Consider the following 9,828-nt stretch of genomic DNA (forward strand, 5'->3'; position numbering starts at 1 on the left):
TCTGTTCTACACCCTGCAATTTTTTTTAATTTTTATTTTATGTTGGGGCATAGTTGATTAAAATTTTTGTCAGTTTCATATGTATAGCAAAGTAATTCAGTTATACATGTGTATGTATCTCTTCTTTCCCAAATTCTTTTTCCCGTTTATGTTCTTAGAGAATTGGGTGGAGTTCAGGACCCACTGTGTAGCACAGGGAACTCTGCACCCTATGATTCTGCTTTTTCCACAAAGAGGGTTTCCTCCTTGTTCTTGGCTGGGAGCTGTTGTTGCTTGCTAGATGGTTAGGCTGCCTGTGTCTGGAGGTGATTCGGGAGGCGGGAGATCTGGCAGTTCTGATGAAGCCTGTCTCAGTTGCTGCCTGTCTCTGGGGCTGTTCTTGACTCCTCCAGACCTGAAGCAATGCTTTTTCAGGCCCTTTGCCAATCTTTCTTTCCAGGAGAAAAGCCCACAGTGACTGGGAATCCCTCTTCTACCTGCTGCCCCCTTGACTCCCCCCCTCCCAAGCCCACCATTAGACATCTAATAATTTGTCAAACATTTTTGGTGTCCTTCTGGGGTAAATAAGTGTTGGTATCCCATCTCTGTTTACAAGCACCTGTCTTAATATTTTAAAGTTTGGGGTTCATTGGTGGCCCTCTGACTTTGGTCCATTGAATTTCTGAAGAACGTTAAGGAATCTACCTGTGGTCCTGTTTTCCTTTTCCCGTCTGGGAGAGAAGGATGTTGGTGCAGCTGACTCCACCCCCAGGGGAAGCCAGGATCAGCATCTACCTTTAACCCCTGTTACCTCTGCTGACATTCGGGCTTAGTTTTCTGCTATTTTGTTTGTTTTTTATTTATTTATTCATTTATTTGAGATTTTATTCCTCTTGGCTTTCTTTCCTATCAGTTGCTTATACCCAGGATAACCACTCTTCCCTTAGCCTTGCTAACATTAGCCATGTTTGAGTGTGAAAAAGGCAGGTGGTGATGTGCTGCCCATTTGCATCTGATGTTAGGGAAGGAGGTGGAGGTGCAGTGAGATACTTTTCATCTCCTTGAGGTAGAGGATGAAGAGGTGTTTGTGTGAAGGTCCTGGACACTGCTCCTTCCTTCTGTAATATTCTCAGCACCACTGGCCAGGGTGTCCCAAGAGAAGGGGGAGGAAAAACGTGTTTGGAATCGTGGGTGGTTTTCTGCAAAACCTCTTCATTCATGACCATGGAGGAGGGTAGCCACAAAGGAGACGTCGCAGGACTACAGGAATTTTTGCAGTGATCACTTTAGTTCCTCTCCACCATTCTCTGTCTAGCCCTGGCTGGTTCTCCATCATCATCACCTTTACAGTCATCTGGAGAAAGCAGAGAGACATTCAACTTCAGCACTCTGCTGAAGCTCTGCTCCCTCATTTCCCCGTGTTTATTTGGAGGGCTTCAGAGTTGGGTTCGTGGGAAGCCACCAGCTTGGGATAAGCTTGGAAAGCTCCTCCATGGCTTCACAGACCACTTTGAATGAAGAGAGCAACAGTGCACTGAACCTTCAAGGGAACCTTGGAGCCCCACTGAGCTGTGTGATCAGGCTACTGACACAAATCTTTTCTCTCATTATTGTTGGGCTATAACTTGTCCCAGAGGGAAGAAGTGGACCAGAATCTCATTTTTCTACCCTTATTCTCCTGTGGGGATCTCCTACATTAGGAGGTAAAAAGTAATGTGTGTTCATCCTTTCATTTCAATTTCATATCCAATAATAGTCTACAAAACATGTCAGGGTGGAAGAGGTACCCTAGCCCAACACTGGGTGTCTTCAGCTTGTTCCTACAAAGCAGGATTATTTTGTAGTCCTGTTTACCCCCCTATCCATTCATTCAACTCTCCATTCCTTTTTTAAAACTTCTTATATTTTTTGACTGTGTCATGTCTTCATTGCTGCGTGCAGGTTTTCTCTAGTTGCGGCAAGCAGGAGCTACTCTTCGCTGTGGTGACTGGGCTTTTCATTGTGGTATCTTCTCTTGTTACAGAGCCGGGGCTCGGTCGTTGTGATGCCTGGGCTTAGTTGCCCCAAGGCATGTGGAATCTCCCCAGACCAGGGATTGAACCCCTGCATTGGCAAGGAGATTCTTTACCATTGGACCACAAGCAAAGTCCCTCTCCATTCATTTTTAAATAAATATTTATTGAATGCCTTCCATGAGCTAAAATGATGATGATAAAATCATGAATAAACATCTAGCACACAACCTGGCACATAGCAGGTGCTTTAACAATATTGGTTCAGGGAATGAGTGAGTGAGTTGATGAAGGTATGACTCTTGTTCTCAAGACATATACAGTCTATTGGCAGTGGGGGGGTCTAGGTACAGTGAATAATACTCTATGATAATGGGGGACACAGGATTTGTTGGAAATAAGAGGCAATAGCCTTTGAGTGTGACTTGGATAATTAGGGAAGGGCAGTGTTTGAGTTGAGTTACAAGGAAGCAGCAGTTTGACAGAGAGGTGGATAGGATATAATGGTTAGTAAAGTGGAGTTTGTCTTTCAGCACGTCTGGGTTGGAGCTCTGGTTCTGCACCTGTTACGTTGATGCACCAGCATCACTTGTAGATAGAGTACAGCCAGGTTTATCAGATCTCAGGCAGGAAGGGAACATCACCTTCCCAGCCTCTCAGAAGACAGGAATCAGAGGAAGATATTGAAAGTATTTTAGCACTGGGGCTGGGTGACTCTCAAAGCTGATCTTACAGGGTGGGGGATTGGTCAGGAGAGGGCAGAGTTTGGCACATAAAAGAAGGTGAGGGTCTTCAAGAAAGTCCAGTTAAGCAAGCCTATAGTCTTAAAAATATGCTGTTATAGGGGCTTCCCTAGCAGTCCAGTGGTTAAGACTCTGCTCTTCCAATGCAGGGGGAATGGGTCTGTTCCCTGGTTGGGGAACTAAGATCCAAAGGATTTTAAAAAAAAAGATAAAACTATAAGAAAATGCTTTATTGGTTGATTCATTATCACCTATCTTCTAGAAGGAAACATATGACAAGTTTTATTTTCTTGCTTTTATTTTATTTATTTATTTTTTGCTTATTGTTAGAATTTTTAACATAGGGACTGAACGGTCTGCTGATTTCAGTACTTATTAGCTATGTGCCTTTGGGCAAGATTTTCCCTTCTTACTAGCTTTAACTGACACTAATACGTGAATGAAACTAATAGAAGATTTAATGAGATCGAATGTGTGCAACACATAGCACACAGGACTTGACCCACAGGAAGCATTTGTCATGGGATACAGGGCTAACAGCAGCGGAACCATCACTCAGCACCGCCATCGCAGCCTCACATTCCCCTGGGGCTCTGATAATGATATTCTAATCTGAGATGCTAGAAACCTGTGCTCGCTAGTTCCGGTTCCTTTATCAACTTGCTGTGTGACCTTGGACAGGTGACTCACCCTCTCTGGCAACCTCTGTATCCTCCTCTGTAAAATTTAGATATTCACTCTCCAAGTCTGACAAAGAATCTCGAAGGTTTCCTCCAGGTCTACTAATAAACTGAGCCTGGAGTGACTTGTCCTGAAATCCTTTTGTGTCTGAGCTCACCAGCCTGGGACTAGTATTTATTCCTGGGATCTGGAAACTTTAATTCCTGACTGTGCAGCTTTTGTGTTCTCAGCTGCCTGAGGCCAGTTTTGCGCTTCTGAAGGGAACGAGAATGCTATGCTGTGAGGCTGCTGTTGATGGGTGTTCTGCGTCATTTGGGTCCTGGATTTTGCTTGACCCACTGGAACAGGTTTGTTTCTTTTTAAAGATAGAAATTGTAGTGGAACTCCTTCCCACCATGGTAAAAAGCAGCAGAGAAAGTTCTCTGCTCAGGCAGCTAGTGGCAGGGCAGATCGTAGCAGGTTCAAGAGCAGAGATCATAGGACTTCCCCAGGTGGTCCAGTGGTTAAGACTTTGCCTTATAATACAGGAGGTATGGGTTTGATCCCTGGTCAGGAAGCTAAGATCCCACATGCCCCCTGGCCAAAAAAACAAACAAAACAAAACAAAAAAATGTAAAATGGAAGTAATATTGTAACAAATTTAATAAAGACTTTTTAAGATGGTCCGCATCAAAAAAATCTTTAAAAGACAGAACAGAGATCATTGATTTGCAATCTGAAGACTAAACGTCATTCTTCTCTCTGTTTTCTTTGGGCAAGTTGCATGACCTCACTGTGTGTTGGCTTCCCATGTAACAAAAGGAGGGAGTAATAATGAGACTACTATGCTGTCCAAGTGAGACAGTGAATGCTAATATTCTTTTTAAACTTAGATAGTCTATCAGCATTAGCTGATATTCCTGTTCAACACTCCATGAGTATCAGTGAGTGCTGGGGATTATTCTGAGCCCCAGAGAATGCATGATTCTCATGCACACACGTGAGGTGTGTGTGTGGGATGGGCACCATCTCCACCCCCAGAGAGTTTATACTGTGGTGTGGTGGGGAGTCTGTGTTAGAGTAAAACACCTGACTCGTCTGAGGCTTGGTTTAAAAAAAAACAGAAAGGAAACAGAAAGGGCGCTGACTCTTAATGAGCCCTTGCTACTTGCCAGGTCCTGAGGATGTTTTCTCCTTCATTCCTGGCAAAGACCCTGTGCAGAAGGTCCTTTGGGTTCCATTTCACATGTGACAGCTTTGAGCTGCAGAAAAGTGAAATGTACACTAGGGCTTCAATATTGAGGTTGTCTGATAACAAAGCTTTGATTCTTTCTAAAACACTGATTGCCATGTGCTGTCGAGTCTCTGAATTTGCCCCTTTGCTGGGACTTTTCCACTGTGTGAGTTTTATCTAAATCTCCCATAGTGAAGCATTAAAATGTTGCCATGTCACCTTATAATTTCTTCCAACTCTGCCTTATTTTATTTATAGAGAGGGCAGAAAGTGAAGAGGAACTAAAAAGCCTCTTGATGAAAGTGAAAGAGGAGAGTGAAAAAGTTGGCTTAAAGCTTAACATTCAGAAAACTAAGATCATGGCATCTGGTCCCATCACCTCATGGGAAATAGATGGGGAGACAGTGGAAACAGTGTCAGACTTTATTTTGGGGGGCTCCAAAATCACTGCAGATGGTGACTACAGCCAAGAAAATAAAAGACGCTTACTCCTTGGAAGGAAAGTTATGACCAACCAGGATAGCATATTAAAAAGCAGAGACATTACTTTGCCAGCAAAGGTTTGTCTGGGTCAAGGCTATGGTTTTTCCAGTAGTCATGTATGGATGTGAGAGTTGGACTGTGAAGAAAGCTGAGCACCAAAAAATTGATGCTTTTGAACTGTGGTGTTGGAGAAGATTCTTGAGAGTCCCTTGGACTGCAAGGAGATCCAAGCAGTCCATCCTGAAGGAGATCAGTCTTGGGTGTTCATTGGAAGGACTGATGCTGAAGCTGAAACTCCAATACTTTGGCCACCTCATGTGAAGAGTTGACTCGTTGGAAAAGACCCTGATGCTGGGAGGGATTTGGGGCAGGAGGAGAAGGGGACGACAGAGGATTAGATGGCTGGATGGTATCACCGACTCAATGGGCATGAGTTTGAGTAAACTCTGGGAGTTGGTGATGGACAGGGAGGCCTGGCATGCTGCGATTCATAGGGTCGCACAGAGTCGGACACGACTGAGCGACTGAACTGAACTGAGTGACTGTTAGAAATGTCTCTTGTGTGCATTTAAGCTGGCTAATGAAGACTGAATAGACACCCCAAAGCAAAAATCTCCTTTGGTTTATTACCAAGTGTTGTATATAAGGTGTCCCAGAAATGTTGGTTATTACTGTTATTGTTAACAATATTTTTTACCTGAGTCAAGAAGCTACCAGGGCAGCAGGAATGATGGACCAAAAGGGGAAAAATATGCTTCAAGCTCTAGATCTGAAAGGAGGTGGCATTGTCACCTAGACTTACGGTTTGGGGATCAGCTAGTAGAATTCTCAGAATGAGGGACCATGTCCTCAGAATGATTCATTCATTCCTATTTGTGTAGGTTGCATAATTACTCTGTAATGTGGGCCAAGATTGGTTTATTATTGAAGCAGGAATGTTGCGATTTCATAGCTGAGAAAATCAGAGAGAGGTTTGCTGCCTTTGTTTGGGATTGGGGGTGAGCCGGCGCACTGCCTGCCTATGGGTGGAGCTGGTCCTGAGAAAATAAAACATTCACTTGGACTTTGTGGCCAGAGAGAGGAAGAGTAAGCAAGACACCAGGAAAAATGACCTCTTGCTAAAGAGCTTTGTTGCAAAAGACATAATATTTTGAACAAGCAAATGATAGAGAACTTATATAGATTCCACAATAGCAAACTCACAAATTCACACTCATCTACACTCACTTTCAAAGCTTTAGAACTAAAATATTAACTGAAAGAGAGGATGAGTGTCTATAGAGACTTCGGTTCGTGTCCTTGAGGAAGATGAGAAAGAAATCTTATAAAATAGTGATTGAAATTACAAACATATGTAACCTATGAGAGAAAAGAGAAAATATTTGGAAGTCAGATCCAGGAGATGTAACAAGTGAACAATACCCCTTCAGAGGGAACAGGAAACAGGAGAGGCAGATTAAATAAATAATAAGGGACATTTTCCTTGAGCTAAAGACAGACTTGAGTCAGAGGTTGGAAATGTTCTCAGCTTCCTAGACAGGATTAATAAGAAAAGACACATCTCTAGGAAAATACTTCAGCTTTGAGCATAAAGAAGAAATCTTAGAATCTTGCAGACAGAAAGAATGCATTATTTTTCAAGGGGAGGGATTAATACTGGCCTCTGATTTCTCATTTGCTCCACTGAACATTAGAAGAAGAAAGAGTAGTGCCTATAATTTACCCAAGAAAACAACTCCTTTGTGCAGTCGAAGCATCATTCCCTTTCAACTGAAAAAGAGATTTAATTTTTTTTTTTCCTTTTCAAAACCTTTTAAAGACCCTTCTCTTTGCAAAATTGACTCTTACCTGGGTAAGAAGAGAATGAAGAGTTACACAAATATAATCACAGGCTGTCAGAAAGCTGAAGCTCCTATTTTTTTTTAACTTTTTATTTTATATTGGAGTGTAGATGATTAACAACAGTGTGATCATCTCAGATGCACAGCAGAGCAACTCAGCCGAAGTTCTCCAGGCAAGAATACTGGAGCGGGGTGCCATGCCAGGGGATTTTCACAACCCAGGGATCAAACCCAGGTCTCCTGCATTGTAGGCAGATTCGTTACCATGTGAAACACCGGGGAAGCCCATACATGTATCCATTCTCCCACAGAGATTTTTTTAAGGCTTTTTAAAAATTAATTTTTAACAGTTGGAGTATAGTTGATTTACAATGCTATGTTAGTTTCTGCTACACAACAAAGTGAGTCAGTTATATGTATATCCACTCTTAGATTCTTTTCCCAGATAAATCATTATGAAATATTGAATGAAGTTCCCTGTGCTAGTCAGTTGATTCTTATTGGTTATCTATTCTACATAGTGTATATATGTCAATCCTGATCTCCCAATTTATTTTTAGATAAGAAAGGTTTTCAATCCATCTCAGGTAACTAATATAATATGCTCAAAAAAGTACTGTAACCAAACAATGCATCATAGGAGAGAAACCTAGAGGTAGAGGATATGGAGGGAAAACAGGTGAAAAATAAACCTTGCACTGTGTGTGTTTAAGTCTATTTGTATATTAATAAATGGCATAAAGTTTTCAATGTGTGTGCTAAACATGAGAGGCTCAAACTGGTCTTTGCTTCCCAAGGCATAGTCTAGGAGTTCAAGTACTAAACTCCATAAAATCACGTTGGTGTAGTTTTGAGCCTAATTTAGCAAAAATAATATGTATCTTAATTTCAAAAACCTGCTTGATACCTCTTTTCCCATCTTGTCTTTTGGTCCAATGCTTCTGAACACAATTTAATAGATCTTGTCTTAAAGAGGTATTATACAGAGTGAAGTAAGTCAGAAAGGAAAACACCAATACAGTATACTAATGCATATATATGGAATTTAGAAAGATGGTAACAATAACCCTAAATGCGAGACAACAAAAGAGACACAGATGTATAGAATAGTCTTTTGGACTCTGTGGGAGAAGGTGAGAGTGGGATGATCTGAGAGAACAGCATCGAAACATGTATATTATCAAGTGTGAAACAGATCGCCAGTCCAGGTTGGATGCATGAGACAGGGTGCTCAGGGCTGGTCACTGGGATGACCCAGAGGGATGGGATGGGGAGGGAGGTGGGAGGGGGTTCAGGATGCAGAACACATGTACACCCATGGCGGATCCATGTCAGTGTATGGCAAAAACCACTACAATATTGTAAAGTAATTAGCCTCCAATTAAAATAAATAAATTAGAGGAGGAGCCAAGATGGCAGAGGAGTAGGTCGGGGAGGCCACTTTCTCTCCTACAAATTCATCAAAAGAATAACTGAATGCAGAGCAAACTTCACAAAACAACTTCTGATCGCTAGCTGAGGTCATCAGGCGCCCAGAAAAGCAGCCCATTGTCTTTGAAAGGAGTGCTGAGACTACTGGAAGAATAAAACTGAAATCCAGAGGCAGGAGACTTAAGCCCAAAACCTGAGAACACCAGAAAACTCCTGAATACATGGAACTTTAAGTAATAAGTGACTGTCCAAAAGCCTCTATACCTACACTGAAACCAACCACCACCCAAGAGCCAATAAGTTTTAGAGCAAGACATACCACGCAAATTCTCCAGCAACGCAGGAACATAGCCCTGAACATCAACATACAGGCTGCCCAAGGTCATACCTAACACACAGACCCATCTCAAAACTCATTACTGGGCACTCCATTGCTCTCCAAAGAGAAGAAATCAAGTGCCACGCAACAGAACACCGATGCAAGCTTCCCTAACCAGGGAAACCTTGACAAGCCAATCGTCTAACCCCACCCACTGGGTAAAACCTCCACAATAAAAAGGAACCACAGACCTCCAGAATACAGAAAGCCCACTCCAGACACAGCAATCTAAGCAAGATGAAAAGGCAAAGAAATACCCAACAGGTAAAGGAACATGAAAAATGCCCATCAAGTCAAACAAAAGGGCAGGAGATAGGGAATCTACCTGAAAAAGAATTTAGAATAATGATAATAAAAATGATCCAAAATCTTGAAAACAAAATGGAGTTACAGATAAATAGCCTGGAGACAAAGATTGAAAAGATGCAAGAAATGTTTAATAAAGACCTAGAAGAAATAAAAAAGTCAATTAAAAATGAATAATGCAATGAATGAGATCAAAAACACTCTGGAGGGAACCAAGAGTAGAATAACAGAGACAGAAGATAGGATAAGTGAGATAGAAGATAAAATGGTGGAAATAAATGAAGCAGAGAGGAAAAAAGAATAAAGGCTCAAAAGAAATGAGGACAACCTCAGGGACCTCTGGGACAATGTGAAACTCCCCAACATTCGAATCATAGGAGTCCCAGAAGAAGAAGACAAAAAGAAAGGCCATGAAAAAATACTCGAGGAGATAATAGCTGAAAACTTCCCTAAAATGGGGAAGGAAATAGCCACCCAAGTCCAAGAAACCCAGAGAGTCCCAAACAGGATAAACCCAAGGCGAAACACCCCAAGACATATATTAATCAAATTAACAAAGATCAAACACAAAGAACAAATACTAAAAGCAGCAAGGGAGAAACAACAAATAACACACAAGGGGATTCCCATGAGGATAACAGCTGATCTATCAATAGAAACCCTCCAGGCCAGAAGGGAATGGCAGCACATACTTAAAGTAATGAAAGACAATAACCTACAACCTAGATTACTGTACCCAGCAAGGATCTCATTCAGATAT

Source organism: Cervus canadensis, chromosome 22 (assembly GCF_019320065.1).
Source record: "Cervus canadensis isolate Bull #8, Minnesota chromosome 22, ASM1932006v1, whole genome shotgun sequence".
Taxonomy (NCBI): Eukaryota; Metazoa; Chordata; class Mammalia; order Artiodactyla; family Cervidae; genus Cervus; species Cervus canadensis.